Source organism: Hemitrygon akajei, chromosome 24 (assembly GCF_048418815.1).
Source record: "Hemitrygon akajei chromosome 24, sHemAka1.3, whole genome shotgun sequence".
Classification (NCBI taxonomy): domain Eukaryota; kingdom Metazoa; phylum Chordata; class Chondrichthyes; order Myliobatiformes; family Dasyatidae; genus Hemitrygon; species Hemitrygon akajei.
This window is the reverse complement of record NC_133147.1, coordinates 62,815,236-62,831,990: the sequence shown is the minus strand read 5'-3', so window position 1 is coordinate 62,831,990 and position 16,755 is coordinate 62,815,236. Positions and strand designations below refer to the sequence as shown.

At 40.2% G+C, this 16,755-nt stretch overlaps 1 protein-coding gene across 3 annotated transcripts in view; it reads left to right on the top strand.

Moving 5' to 3' along the window:
* The window catches only part of LOC140716093 (synapsin-1-like), a 344,219-nt gene that overhangs the window by 147,553 nt on the left and 179,911 nt on the right, over positions 1–16,755 (top strand). The gene's annotated exons all lie outside the window — the stretch shown is intronic.

The following is a 16,755-nucleotide window of genomic DNA, read 5'->3' as shown; positions in this document are numbered from 1 at the left end:
TACAAAGTTAAAGTGGAGATTATTGTCAGACGCAGGAAGTCAAAGTGGAGATTTTTGTCAGACACACGAAGTCAAAGTGGAGAATATTGTCAGACGCACAACATCAAAGTTGAGGTTATTGTCAGACGCACAATATCAAAGTGGAGATTATTGTCAGCCACACAAACCCAACGTGGAGATTATTGTCAGATGCACAACATCAAAGTTGAGGTTATTGTCAGACGCACAATGTCAAAGTGGAGATTATTGTAAGACGCACATCGTCAAAGTTGAGGTTATTGTCAGACGCACAATGTCAAAGTGGACATTGCTGTCAGACGCAGAAAGTCTAAGTGGAGATTATTGTGAAACGCACAACGTCAAAGTTGAGAATATTGTCAGACGGACAAAATCAATGTGGAGTTTATTGTCAGGCGCAAAATGTCAAAGTGCAGATTATTGTCAGATGCACAGCATCAAAGTGGAGATTATTGTCAGACGCACAACGTCAAAGTGGAGATTATTGTCAGAGGCAGAAAGTCAAAGTGGAGAATATTGTCAGACACACGAAGTCAAAGTGGAGAATATTGTCAGACACACAAAGTCAAAGTGGAGATTATTGTCAGACGCATAACGTCAAAGTTGAGGTTATTGTCAGACGCACAATGTCAAAGTGGAGATTATTGTCAGACACACAAAGCCAACGTGGAGATTATTGTCAGTCGGACAAAGTCAAAGTGGAGATTATTGTCAGACGCACATCGTCAAAGTTGAGGTTATTGTCAGACGCACAATGTCAAAGTGCAGATTATTGCCAGACGCACAAAGTCAAACTGGAGAATATTGTCAGACAGTGAAAATCTAAGTGGAGATTATTGTCAGTAGTACAAAGTCAAAGTGGAGATTATTGTTAGATGAAGAAAGTCAAAGTGGAGATTATTGTCAGACGCACAACATCAAAGTTGAGGTTATTGTCAGACGCACAATGTCAAAGTTGAGATTATTGTCAGAAGCACAAAGCCAACGTGGAGATTATTGTCAGACGCACAACAACAAAGTTGAGGTTATTGTCAGACGCACAATGTCAAAGTGGAGATTATTGTAAGACGCACATTGTCAAAGTTGAGGGTATTGTTAGACGCAGTAAGTCAAAGTGGAGATTATTGTCAAACGCACAACGTCAAAGTGGAGAATATTGACAGATGGACAAAATCAAAGTGCAGATTATTGTCAGACGGACCAAGTCAAAGTGGAGATTATTGTCAGACACAGAAAGTCAAAGTGGAGAATTTTGTCAGACGGACAAAATCAAAGTGGAGATTCTTGTCAGACACACAAAGTCAAACTGGAGAATTATGTCAGACGGTGAAAATCTAACTGGAGATTATTGTCAGTAGTACAAAGTCAAAGTGGAGATTATTGTCAGACGCAAGAAGTCAAAGTGGAGATTATTGTCAGACACACGAAGTCAAAGTGGAGAATATTGTCAGACACACAAAGTCAAAGTGGAGATTATTGTCAGACGCACAACATCAAAGTTGAGGTTATTGTAAGACGCACAATGTCAAAGTGCAGATTATTGTCAGACGCACAACATCAAAGTTGAGGTTATTGTCAGACGCACAATGTCAAAGTGGAGATTATTGTAAGACGCACATCGTCAAAGTTGAGGTTATTGTCAGACGCACAATGTCAAAGTGGACATTGCTGTCAGACGCAGAAAGTCTAAGTGGAGATTATTGTGAAACGCACAACGTCAAAGTTGAGAATATTGTCAGACGGACAAAATCAATGTGGAGTTTATTGTCAGGCGCAAAAAGTCAAAGTGCAGATTATTGTCAGATGCACAGCATCAAAGTGGAGATTATTGTCAGACGCACAACGTCAAAGTGGAGATTATTGTCAGAGGCAGAAAGTCAAAGTGGAGAATATTGTCAGACACACGAAGTCAAAGTGGAGAATATTGTCAGACACACAAAGTCAAAGTGGAGATTATTGTCAGACGCATAACGTCAAAGTTGAGGTTATTGTCAGACGCACAATGTCAAAGTGGAGATTATTGTCAGACACACAAAGCCAACGTGGAGATTATTGTCAGTCGGACAAAGTCAAAGTGGAGATTATTGTCAGACGCACATCGTCAAAATTGAGGTTATTGTCAGACGCACAATGTCAAAGTGCAGATTATTGTCAGACGCACAAAGTCAAACTGGAGAATATTGTCAGACAGTGAAAATCTAAGTGGAGATTATTGTCAGTAGTACAAAGTCAAAGTGGAAATTATTGTTAGATGAAGAAAGTCAAAGTGGAGATTATTGTCAGATGCACAACATCAAAGTTGAGGTTATTGTCAGACGCACAATGTCAAAGTTGAGATTATTGTCAGAAGCACAAAGCCAACGTGGAGATTATTGTCAGACACACAACATCAAAGTTGAGTTTATTGTCAGACGCACAATGTCATAGTGGAGATTATTGTAAGACGCACATTGTCAAAGTTGAGGGTATTGTCAGACGCAGTAAGTCAAAGTGGAGATTATTGTCAGACGCACAACTTCAAAGTTGAGGTTATTGTCAGACGCACATTGTCAAAGTGGAGATGATTGTCAGACACACAAAGTCAAAGTGGACATTGCTGTCAGACGCAGAAGGTCTAAGTGGAGATTATTTGTCATACGCACAACGTCAAAGTTGAGATTATTGTCAGACGCAGAAAATCAAAGTGGAGAATATTGTCAGACGGACAAAATCAATGTGGAGATTATTGTCAGGCGCAGAAAGTCAAAGTGCAGATTATTGTCAGACGCACAGCATCAAATTGGTGATTATTGTCAGGCGCACAACGTCAAAGTGGAGATTATTGTCAGATGCAGAAAGTCAAAGTGGAGAATATTGTCAGACACACAAAGTCAAAGTGGAGAATATTGTCAGACGGACCAAGTCAAAGTGGAGATTATTGTCAGACACAGAAAGTCAAAGTAGAGAATATTGTCAGATGGACAAAATCAAAGTGGAGATTATTGTCAGAGGGACAAAGTCAAAGTGGAGATTGTTGTCAGATGCAGAAAGTCAAAGTGGAGATTCTTGTCAGACGCACAACGTCAAAGTTGAGGTTATTGTCAGACGCACAAAGTCAAAGTGGAGATTATTGTCAGACGCACAAAGTCAAAGTGGACATTGCTGTCAGACGCAGAAAGTCTAAGTGGAGATTATTGTGAAACGCACAACGTCAAAGTTGAGTATATTGTCAGACGGACAAAATCAATGTGGAGTTTATTGTCAGGCACAAAAAGTCAAAGTGCAGATTATTGTCAGACGCACAGCATCAAAGTGGAGATTATTGTCAGACGCACAACGTCAAAGTGGAGATTATTGTCAGAGGCAGAAAGTCAAAGTGGAGAATATTGTCAGACACACGAAGTCAAAGTGGAGAATATTGTCAGACACACAAAGTCAAAGTGGAGATTATTGTCAGACGCAGTAAGTCAAAGTGGAGATTATTGTCAAACGCACAACGTCAAACTGGAGAATATTGTCAGACGGACAAAATCCAAGTGGAGATTATTGTCAGAGGGACAAAGTCAAAGTAGAGATTGTTGTCAGACGCAAAAAGTCAAAGTGGAGATTCTTGTCAGACACACAAAGTCAAAGTGGAGATTATTGTCAGACACAGAAAGTCAAAGTAGAGAATATTGTCAGATGGACAAAATCAAAGTGGAGATTATTGTCAGAGGGACAAAGTCAAAGTGGAGATTGTTGTCAGATGCAGAAAGTCAAAGTGGAGATTCTTGTCAGAAGCACAACGTCAAAGTTGAGGTTATTGTCAGACGCACAAAGTCAAAGTGGAGATTATTGTCAGACGCACAAAGTCAAAGTGGACATTGCTGTCAGACGCAGAAAGTCTAAGTGGAGATTATTGTCAAACGCACAACGTCAAAGTTGAGAATATTGTCAGACGGAGAAAATCAATGTGGAGTTTATTGTCAGGCGCAAAAAGTCAAAGTGCAGATTATTGTCAGATGCACAGCATCAAAGTGGAGATTGTTGTCAGACGCACAACGTCAAAGTGGAGATTATTGTCAGAGGCAGAAAGTCAAAGTGGAGAATATTGTCAGCCACACGAAGTCAAAGTGGAGAATATTGTCAGACACACAAAGTCAAAGTGGAGATTATTGTCAGACGCATAACGTCAAAGTTGAGGTTATTGTCAGACGCACAATGTCAAAGTGGAGATTATTGTCAGACACACAAAGCCAACGTGGAGATTATTGTCAGTCGGACAATGTCAAAGTGCAGATTATTGTAAGACGCACATTGTCAAAGTTGAGGGTATTGTCAGACGCAGTAAGTCAAAGTGGAGATTATTGTCAGACGCACAACTTCAAAGTTGAGGTTATTGTCAGACGCACATTGTCAAAGTGGAGATTATTGTCAGACACACAAAGTCAAAGTGGACATTGCTGTCAGACGCAGAAGGTCTAAGTGGAGATTATTTGTCATACGCACAACGTCAAAGTTGAGATTATTGTCAGACGCAGAAAATCAAAGTGGAGAATATTGTCAGACGGACAAAATCAATGTGGAGTTTATTGTCAGGCGCAGAAAGTCAAAGTGCAGATTATTGTCAGACGCACAGCATCAAATTGGAGATTATTGTCAGGCGCACAACGTCAAAGTGGAGATTATCGTCAGATGCAGAAAGTCAAAGTGGACATTGCTGTCAGACGCAGAAGGTCTAAGTGGAGATTATTGTCAGACGCACAAAGTCAAAGTGGAGAATATTGTCAGACGGACCAAGTCAAAGTGGAGATTATTGTCAGACACAGAAAGTCAAAGCAGAGAATATTGTCAGATGGACAAAATCAAAGTGGAGATTATTGTCAGAGGGACAAAGTCAAAGTGGAGATTGTTGTCAGATGCAGAAAGTCAAAGTGGAGATTCTTGTCAGACGCACAACGTCAAAGTTGAGGTTATTGTCAGACGCACAAAGTCAAAGTGGAGATTATTGTCAGACGCACAAAGTCAAAGTGGACATTGCTGTCAGACGCAGAAAGTCTAAGTGGAGATTATTGTGAAACGCACAACGTCAAAGTTGAGAATATTGTCAGACGGACAAAATCAATGTGGAGTTTATTGTCAGGCGCAAAAAGTCAAAGTGCAGATTATTGTCAGACGCACAGCATCAAAGTGGAGATTATTGTCAGACGCACAACGTCAAAGTGGAGATTATTGTCAGAGGCAGAAAGTCAAAGTGGAGAATATTGTCAGACACACGAAGTCAAAGTGGAGAATATTGTCAGACACACAAAGTCAAAGTGGAGATTATTGTCAGACGCATAACGTCAAAGTTGAGGTTATTGTCAGACGCACAATGTCAAAGTGGAGATTATTGTCAGACACACAAAGCCAACGTGGAGATTATTGTCAGTAGTACAAAGTCAAAGTGGAGATTATTGTTAGATGAAGAAAGTCAAAGTGTAGATTATTGTCAGACGCACAACATCAAAGTTGAGGTTATTATCAGACGCACAATGTCAAAGTTGAGATTATTGTCAGAAGCACAAAGCCAACGTGGAGATTATTGTCAGACGCACAACATCAAAGTTGAGTTTATTGTCAGACGCACAATGTCAAAGTGGAGATTATTGTAAGACGCACATTGTCAAAGTTGAGGGTATTGTCAGACGCAGTAAGTCAAAGTGGAGATTATTGTCAAACGCACAACGTCAAAGTGGAGAATATTGTCAGACGGACAAAATCCAAGTGGAGATTATTGTCAGAGGGACAAAGTCAAAGTGGAGATTGTTGTCAGACGCAGAAAGTCAAAGTGGAGATTCTTGTCAGACACACAAAGTCAAAGTGGAGATTATTGTCAGACGCACAACTTCAAAGTTGAGGTTATTGTCAGACGCACATTGTCAAAGTGGAGATTATTGTCAGACACACAAAGTCAAAGTGGACATTGCTGTCAGACGCAGAAGGTCTAAGTGGAGATTATTTGTCATACGCACAACGTCAAAGTTGAGATTATTGTCAGACGCAGAAAATCAAAGTGGAGAATATTGTCAGACGGACAAAATCAATGTGGAGTTTATTGTCAGGCGCAGAAAGTCAAAGTGCAGATTATTGTTAGACGCACAGCATCAAAGTGGAGATTATTGTCAGGCGCACAACGTCAAAGTGGAGATTATTGTCAGATGCAGAAAGTCAAAGTGGAGAATATTGTCAGACACACAAAGTCAAAGTGGAGATTATTGTCAGATGCACAACGTCAAAGTTGAGGTTATTGTCAGACACACAAAGTCAAAGTGGAGATTATTGTCAGATGCACAACGTCAAAGTGGAGATTATTGTCACATGCAGAAAGTCAAAGTGGAGAATATTGTCAGACGCACAAAGTCAAAGTGGAGAATATTGTCAGACGGACCAAGTCAAAGTGGAGATTATTGTCAGACACAGAAAGTCAAAGTAGAGAATATTGTCAGATGGACAAAATCAAAGTGGAGATTATTGTCAGAGGGACAAAGTCAAAGTGGAGATTGTTGTCAGATGCAGAAAGTCAAAGTGGAGATTCTTGTCAGACGCACAACGTCAAAGTTGAGGTTATTGTCAGACGCACAAAGTCAAAGTGGAAATTATTGTCAGACGCACAAAGTCAAAGTGGACATTGCTGTCAGACGCAGAAAGTCTAAGTGGAGATTATTGTGAAACGCTCAACGTCAAAGTTGAGAATATTGTCAGACGGACAAAATCAATGTGGAGTTTATTGTCAGGCGCAAATAGTCAAAGTGCAGATTATTGTCAGACGCACAGCATCAAAGTGGAGATTATTGTCAGTAGTACAAAGTCAATGTGGAGAATATTGTCAGACGGACAAAATCAAAGTGGAGATTCTTGTCAGACACACAAAGTCAAACTGGAGAATTATGTCAGACGGTTAAAATCTAACTGGAGATTATTGTCAGTAGTACAAAGTCAAAGTGGAGATTATTGTCAGACGCAAGAAGTCAAAGTGGAGATTATTGTCAGACACACGAAGTCAAAGTGGAGAATATTGTCAGACACACAAAGTCAAAGTGGAGATTATTGTCAGACGCACAACATGAAAGTTGAGGTTATTGTCAGACGCACAATGTCAAAGTGGAGATTATTGTCAGCCGCACAAACCCAACGTGGAGATTATTGTCAGATGCACAACATCAAAGTTGAGGTTATTGTCAGACGCACAATGTCAAAGTGGAGATTATTGTAAGACGCACATCGTCAAAGTTGAGGTTATTGTCAGACGCACTAAGTCAAAGTGGAGATTCATGTCAGACACACGAAGTCAAAGTGGAGATTATTGTCAGATGGACCAAGTCAAAGTGAAGATTATTGTCAGACACAGAAAGTCAAAGTGGAGAATATTGTCAGACGGACAATATCCAAGTGGAGATTATTGTCAGAGGGACAAAGTCAAAGTGGAGATTGTTGTCAGACGCAGAAAGTCAAAGTGGAGATTCTTGTCAGACACACAAAGTCAAAGTGGAGATTATTGTCAGACGCACAACTTCAAAGTTGAGGTTATTGTCAGACGCACATTGTCAAAGTGGAGATTATTGTCAGACGGACCAAGTCAAAGTGGAGATTATTGTCAGACACAGAAAGTCAAAGTGGAGAATATTGTCAGACGGACAAGATCAATGTGGAGTTTATTGTCAGGCGCAGAAAGTCAAAGTGCAGATTATTGTTAGACGCACAGCATCAAAGTGGAGATTATTGTCAGGCGCACAACGTCAAAGTGGAGATTATTGTCAGATGCAGAAAGTCAAAGTGGAGAATATTGTCAGACACACAAAGTCAAAGTGGAGATTATTGTCAGATGCACAACGTCAAAGTTGAGGTTATTGTCAGACACACAAAGTCAAAGTGGAGATTATTGTCAGATGCACAACGTCAAAGTGGAGATTATTGTCACATGCAGAAAGTCAAAGTGGAGAATATTGTCAGACGCACAAAGTCAAAGTGGAGAATATTGTCAGACGGACCAAGTCAAAGTGGAGATTATTGTCAGACACAGAAAGTCAAAGTAGAGAATATTGTCAGATGGACAAAATCAAAGTGGAGATTATTGTCAGAGGGACAAAGTCAAAGTGGAGATTGTTGTCAGATGGACAAAATCAAAGTGGAGATTATTGTCAGAGGGACAAAGTCAAAGTGGAGATTGTTGTCAGATGCAGAAAGTCAAAGTGGAGATTCTTGTCAGACGCACAACGTCAAAGTTGAGGTTATTGTCAGACGCACAAAGTCAAAGTGGAGATTATTGTCAGACGCACAAAGTCAAAGTGGACATTGCTGTCAGACGCAGAAAGTCTAAGTGGAGATTATTGTGAAACGCACAACGTCAAAGTTGAGTATATTGTCAGACGGACAAAATCAATGTGGAGTTTATTGTCAGGCACAAAAAGTCAAAGTGCAGATTATTGTCAGACGCACAGCATCAAAGTGGAGATTATTGTCAGACGCACAACGTCAAAGTGGAGATTATTGTCAGAGGCAGAAAGTCAAAGTGGAGAATATTGTCAGACACACGAAGTCAAAGTGGAGAATATTGTCAGACACACAAAGTCAAAGTGGAGATTATTGTCAGACGCAGTAAGTCAAAGTGGAGATTATTGTCAAACGCACAACGTCAAACTGGAGAATATTGTCAGACGGACAAAATCCAAGTGGAGATTATTGTCAGAGGGACAAAGTCAAAGTAGAGATTGTTGTCAGACGCAAAAAGTCAAAGTGGAGATTCTTGTCAGACACACAAAGTCAAAGTGGAGATTATTGTCAGACACAGAAAGTCAAAGTAGAGAATATTGTCAGATGGACAAAATCAAAGTGGAGATTATTGTCAGAGGGACAAAGTCAAAGTGGAGATTGTTGTCAGATGCAGAAAGTCAAAGTGGAGATTCTTGTCAGAAGCACAACGTCAAAGTTGAGGTTATTGTCAGACGCACAAAGTCAAAGTGGAGATTATTGTCAGACGCACAAAGTCAAAGTGGACATTGCTGTCAGACGCAGAAAGTCTAAGTGGAGATTATTGTCAAACGCACAACGTCAAAGTTGAGAATATTGTCAGACGGAGAAAATCAATGTGGAGTTTATTGTCAGGCGCAAAAAGTCAAAGTGCAGATTATTGTCAGATGCACAGCATCAAAGTGGAGATTGTTGTCAGACGCACAACGTCAAAGTGGAGATTATTGTCAGAGGCAGAAAGTCAAAGTGGAGAATATTGTCAGCCACACGAAGTCAAAGTGGAGAATATTGTCAGACACACAAAGTCAAAGTGGAGATTATTGTCAGACGCATAACGTCAAAGTTGAGGTTATTGTCAGACGCACAATGTCAAAGTGGAGATTATTGTCAGACACACAAAGCCAACGTGGAGATTATTGTCAGTCGGACAATGTCAAAGTGCAGATTATTGTAAGACGCACATTGTCAAAGTTGAGGGTATTGTCAGACGCAGTAAGTCAAAGTGGAGATTATTGTCAGACGCACAACTTCAAAGTTGAGGTTATTGTCAGACGCACATTGTCAAAGTGGAGATTATTGTCAGACACACAAAGTCAAAGTGGACATTGCTGTCAGACGCAGAAGGTCTAAGTGGAGATTATTTGTCATACGCACAACGTCAAAGTTGAGATTATTGTCAGACGCAGAAAATCAAAGTGGAGAATATTGTCAGACGGACAAAATCAATGTGGAGTTTATTGTCAGGCGCAGAAAGTCAAAGTGCAGATTATTGTCAGACGCACAGCATCAAATTGGAGATTATTGTCAGGCGCACAACGTCAAAGTGGAGATTATCGTCAGATGCAGAAAGTCAAAGTGGACATTGCTGTCAGACGCAGAAGGTCTAAGTGGAGATTATTGTCAGACGCACAAAGTCAAAGTGGAGAATATTGTCAGACGGACCAAGTCAAAGTGGAGATTATTGTCAGACACAGAAAGTCAAAGCAGAGAATATTGTCAGATGGACAAAATCAAAGTGGAGATTATTGTCAGAGGGACAAAGTCAAAGTGGAGATTGTTGTCAGATGCAGAAAGTCAAAGTGGAGATTCTTGTCAGACGCACAACGTCAAAGTTGAGGTTATTGTCAGACGCACAAAGTCAAAGTGGAGATTATTGTCAGACGCACAAAGTCAAAGTGGACATTGCTGTCAGACGCAGAAAGTCTAAGTGGAGATTATTGTGAAACGCACAACGTCAAAGTTGAGAATATTGTCAGACGGACAAAATCAATGTGGAGTTTATTGTCAGGCGCAAAAAGTCAAAGTGCAGATTATTGTCAGACGCACAGCATCAAAGTGGAGATTATTGTCAGACGCACAACGTCAAAGTGGAGATTATTGTCAGAGGCAGAAAGTCAAAGTGGAGAATATTGTCAGACACACGAAGTCAAAGTGGAGAATATTGTCAGACACACAAAGTCAAAGTGGAGATTATTGTCAGACGCATAACGTCAAAGTTGAGGTTATTGTCAGACGCACAATGTCAAAGTGGAGATTATTGTCAGACACACAAAGCCAACGTGGAGATTATTGTCAGTAGTACAGTCAAAGTGGAGATTATTGTTAGATGAAGAAAGTCAAAGTGTAGATTATTGTCAGACGCACAACATCAAAGTTGAGGTTATTATCAGACGCACAATGTCAAAGTTGAGATTATTGTCAGAAGCACAAAGCCAACGTGGAGATTATTGTCAGACGCACAACATCAAAGTTGAGTTTATTGTCAGACGCACAATGTCAAAGTGGAGATTATTGTAAGACGCACATTGTCAAAGTTGAGGGTATTGTCAGACGCAGTAAGTCAAAGTGGAGATTATTGTCAAACGCACAACGTCAAAGTGGAGAATATTGTCAGACGGACAAAATCCAAGTGGAGATTATTGTCAGAGGGACAAAGTCAAAGTGGAGATTGTTGTCAGACGCAGAAAGTCAAAGTGGAGATTCTTGTCAGACACACAAAGTCAAAGTGGAGATTATTGTCAGACGCACAACTTCAAAGTTGAGGTTATTGTCAGACGCACATTGTCAAAGTGGAGATTATTGTCAGACACACAAAGTCAAAGTGGACATTGCTGTCAGACGCAGAAGGTCTAAGTGGAGATTATTTGTCATACGCACAACGTCAAAGTTGAGATTATTGTCAGACGCAGAAAATCAAAGTGGAGAATATTGTCAGACGGACAAAATCAATGTGGAGTTTATTGTCAGGCGCAGAAAGTCAAAGTGCAGATTATTGTTAGACGCACAGCATCAAAGTGGAGATTATTGTCAGGCGCACAACGTCAAAGTGGAGATTATTGTCAGATGCAGAAAGTCAAAGTGGAGAATATTGTCAGACACACAAAGTCAAAGTGGAGATTATTGTCAGATGCACAACGTCAAAGTTGAGGTTATTGTCAGACACACAAAGTCAAAGTGGAGATTATTGTCAGATGCACAACGTCAAAGTGGAGATTATTGTCACATGCAGAAAGTCAAAGTGGAGAATATTGTCAGACGCACAAAGTCAAAGTGGAGAATATTGTCAGACGGACCAAGTCAAAGTGGAGATTATTGTCAGACACAGAAAGTCAAAGTAGAGAATATTGTCAGATGGACAAAATCAAAGTGGAGATTATTGTCAGAGGGACAAAGTCAAAGTGGAGATTGTTGTCAGATGCAGAAAGTCAAAGTGGAGATTCTTGTCAGACGCACAACGTCAAAGTTGAGGTTATTGTCAGACGCACAAAGTCAAAGTGGAAATTATTGTCAGACGCACAAAGTCAAAGTGGACATTGCTGTCAGACGCAGAAAGTCTAAGTGGAGATTATTGTGAAACGCTCAACGTCAAAGTTGAGAATATTGTCAGACGGACAAAATCAATGTGGAGTTTATTGTCAGGCGCAAATAGTCAAAGTGCAGATTATTGTCAGACGCACAGCATCAAAGTGGAGATTATTGTCAGTAGTACAAAGTCAATGTGGAGAATATTGTCAGACGGACAAAATCAAAGTGGAGATTCTTGTCAGACACACAAAGTCAAACTGGAGAATTATGTCAGACGGTTAAAATCTAACTGGAGATTATTGTCAGTAGTACAAAGTCAAAGTGGAGATTATTGTCAGACGCAAGAAGTCAAAGTGGAGATTATTGTCAGACACACGAAGTCAAAGTGGAGAATATTGTCAGACACACAAAGTCAAAGTGGAGATTATTGTCAGACGCACAACATGAAAGTTGAGGTTATTGTCAGACGCACAATGTCAAAGTGGAGATTATTGTCAGCCGCACAAACCCAACGTGGAGATTATTGTCAGATGCACAACATCAAAGTTGAGGTTATTGTCAGACGCACAATGTCAAAGTGGAGATTATTGTAAGACGCACATCGTCAAAGTTGAGGTTATTGTCAGACGCACTAAGTCAAAGTGGAGATTCATGTCAGACACACGAAGTCAAAGTGGAGATTATTGTCAGATGGACCAAGTCAAAGTGAAGATTATTGTCAGACACAGAAAGTCAAAGTGGAGAATATTGTCAGACGGACAATATCCAAGTGGAGATTATTGTCAGAGGGACAAAGTCAAAGTGGAGATTGTTGTCAGACGCAGAAAGTCAAAGTGGAGATTCTTGTCAGACACACAAAGTCAAAGTGGAGATTATTGTCAGACGCACAACTTCAAAGTTGAGGTTATTGTCAGACGCACATTGTCAAAGTGGAGATTATTGTCAGACGGACCAAGTCAAAGTGGAGATTATTGTCAGACACAGAAAGTCAAAGTGGAGAATATTGTCAGACGGACAAGATCAATGTGGAGTTTATTGTCAGGCGCAGAAAGTCAAAGTGCAGATTATTGTTAGACGCACAGCATCAAAGTGGAGATTATTGTCAGGCGCACAACGTCAAAGTGGAGATTATTGTCAGATGCAGAAAGTCAAAGTGGAGAATATTGTCAGACACACAAAGTCAAAGTGGAGATTATTGTCAGATGCACAACGTCAAAGTTGAGGTTATTGTCAGACACACAAAGTCAAAGTGGAGATTATTGTCAGATGCACAACGTCAAAGTGGAGATTATTGTCACATGCAGAAAGTCAAAGTGGAGAATATTGTCAGACGCACAAAGTCAAAGTGGAGAATATTGTCAGACGGACCAAGTCAAAGTGGAGATTATTGTCAGACACAGAAAGTCAAAGTAGAGAATATTGTCAGATGGACAAAATCAAAGTGGAGATTATTGTCAGAGGGACAAAGTCAAAGTGGAGATTGTTGTCAGATGCAGAAAGTCAAAGTGGAGATTCTTGTCAGACGCACAACGTCAAAGTTGAGGTTATTGTCAGACGCACAAAGTCAAAGTGGAAATTATTGTCAGACGCACAAAGTCAAAGTGGACATTGCTGTCAGACGCAGAAAGTCTAAGTGGAGATTATTGTGAAACGCACAACGTCAAAGTTGAGAATATTGTCAGACGGACAAAATCAATGTGGAGTTTATTGTCAGGCGCAAAAACTCAAAGTGTAGATTATTGTCAGACGCACAGCATCAAAGTGGAGATTATTGTCAGTAGTACAAAGTCAAAGTGGAGAATATTGTCAGACGGACAAAATCAAAGTGGAGATTCTTGTCAGACACACAAAGTCAAACTGGAGAATTATGTCAGACGGTGAAAATCTAACTGGAGATTATTGTCAGTAGTACAAAGTCAAAGTGGAGATTATTGTCAGACGCAAGAAGTCAAAGTGGAGATTATTGTCAGACACACAAAGTCAAAGTGGACATTGCTGTCAGACGCAGAAGGTCTAAGTGGAGATTATTTGTCATACGCACAACGTCAAAGTTGAGATTATTGTCAGACGCAGAAAATCAAAGTGGAGAATATTGTCAGACGGACAAAATCAATGTGGAGTTTATTGTCAGGCGCAGAAAGTCAAAGTGCAGATTATTGTCAGACGCACAGCATCAAATTGGAGATTATTGTCAGGCGCACAACGTCAAAGTGGAGATTATCGTCAGATGCAGAAAGTCAAAGTGGACATTGCTGTCAGACGCAGAAGGTCTAAGTGGAGATTATTGTCAGACGCACAAAGTCAAAGTGGAGAATATTGTCAGACGGACCAAGTCAAAGTGGAGATTATTGTCAGACACAGAAAGTCAAAGCAGAGAATATTGTCAGATGGACAAAATCAAAGTGGAGATTATTGTCAGAGGGACAAAGTCAAAGTGGAGATTATTGTCAGAGGGACAAAGTCAAAGTGGAGATTGTTGTCAGATGCAGAAAGTCAAAGTGGAGATTCTTGTCAGACGCACAACGTCAAAGTTGAGGTTATTGTCAGACGCACAAAGTCAAAGTGGAGATTATTGTCAGACGCACAAAGTCAAAGTGGACATTGCTGTCAGACGCAGAAAGTCTAAGTGGAGATTATTGTGAAACGCACAACGTCAAAGTTGAGAATATTGTCAGACGGACAAAATCAATGTGGAGTTTATTGTCAGGCGCAAAAAGTCAAAGTGCAGATTATTGTCAGACGCACAGCATCAAAGTGGAGATTATTGTCAGACGCACAACGTCAAAGTGGAGATTATTGTCAGAGGCAGAAAGTCAAAGTGGAGAATATTGTCAGACACACGAAGTCAAAGTGGAGAATATTGTCAGACACACAAAGTCAAAGTGGAGATTATTGTCAGACGCATAACGTCAAAGTTGAGGTTATTGTCAGACGCACAATGTCAAAGTGGAGATTATTGTCAGACACACAAAGCCAACGTGGAGATTATTGTCAGTAGTACAAAGTCAAAGTGGAGATTATTGTTAGATGAAGAAAGTCAAAGTGTAGATTATTGTCAGACGCACAACATCAAAGTTGAGGTTATTATCAGACGCACAATGTCAAAGTTGAGATTATTGTCAGAAGCACAAAGCCAACGTGGAGATTATTGTCAGACGCACAACATCAAAGTTGAGTTTATTGTCAGACGCACAATGTCAAAGTGGAGATTATTGTAAGACGCACATTGTCAAAGTTGAGGGTATTGTCAGACGCAGTAAGTCAAAGTGGAGATTATTGTCAAACGCACAACGTCAAAGTGGAGAATATTGTCAGACGGACAAAATCCAAGTGGAGATTATTGTCAGAGGGACAAAGTCAAAGTGGAGATTGTTGTCAGACGCAGAAAGTCAAAGTGGAGATTCTTGTCAGACACACAAAGTCAAAGTGGAGATTATTGTCAGACGCACAACTTCAAAGTTGAGGTTATTGTCAGACGCACATTGTCAAAGTGGAGATTATTGTCAGACACACAAAGTCAAAGTGGACATTGCTGTCAGACGCAGAAGGTCTAAGTGGAGATTATTTGTCATACGCACAACGTCAAAGTTGAGATTATTGTCAGACGCAGAAAATCAAAGTGGAGAATATTGTCAGACGGACAAAATCAATGTGGAGTTTATTGTCAGGCGCAGAAAGTCAAAGTGCAGATTATTGTTAGACGCACAGCATCAAAGTGGAGATTATTGTCAGGCGCACAACGTCAAAGTGGAGATTATTGTCAGATGCAGAAAGTCAAAGTGGAGAATATTGTCAGACACACAAAGTCAAAGTGGAGATTATTGTCAGATGCACAACGTCAAAGTTGAGGTTATTGTCAGACACACAAAGTCAAAGTGGAGATTATTGTCAGATGCACAACGTCAAAGTGGAGATTATTGTCACATGCAGAAAGTCAAAGTGGAGAATATTGTCAGACGCACAAAGTCAAAGTGGAGAATATTGTCAGACGGACCAAGTCAAAGTGGAGATTATTGTCAGACACAGAAAGTCAAAGTAGAGAATATTGTCAGATGGACAAAATCAAAGTGGAGATTATTGTCAGAGGGACAAAGTCAAAGTGGAGATTGTTGTCAGATGCAGAAAGTCAAAGTGGAGATTCTTGTCAGACGCACAACGTCAAAGTTGAGGTTATTGTCAGACGCACAAAGTCAAAGTGGAAATTATTGTCAGACGCACAAAGTCAAAGTGGACATTGCTGTCAGACGCAGAAAGTCTAAGTGGAGATTATTGTGAAACGCTCAACGTCAAAGTTGAGAATATTGTCAGACGGACAAAATCAATGTGGAGTTTATTGTCAGGCGCAAATAGTCAAAGTGCAGATTATTGTCAGACGCACAGCATCAAAGTGGAGATTATTGTCAGTAGTACAAAGTCAATGTGGAGAATATTGTCAGACGGACAAAATCAAAGTGGAGATTCTTGTCAGACACACAAAGTCAAACTGGAGAATTATGTCAGACGGTTAAAATCTAACTGGAGATTATTGTCAGTAGTACAAAGTCAAAGTGGAGATTATTGTCAGACGCAAGAAGTCAAAGTGGAGATTATTGTCAGACACACGAAGTCAAAGTGGAGAATATTGTCAGACACACAAAGTCAAAGTGGAGATTATTGTCAGACGCACAACATGAAAGTTGAGGTTATTGTCAGACGCACAATGTCAAAGTGGAGATTATTGTCAGCCGCACAAACCCAACGTGGAGATTATTGTCAGATGCACAACATCAAAGTTGAGGTTATTGTCAGACGCACAATGTCAAAGTGGAGATTATTGTAAGACGCACATCGTCAAAGTTGAGGTTATTGTCAGACGCACTAAGTCAAAGTGGAGATTCATGTCAGACACACGAAGTCAAAGTGGAGATTATTGTCAGATGGACCAAGTCAAAGTGAAGATTATTGTCAGACACAGAAAGTCAAAGT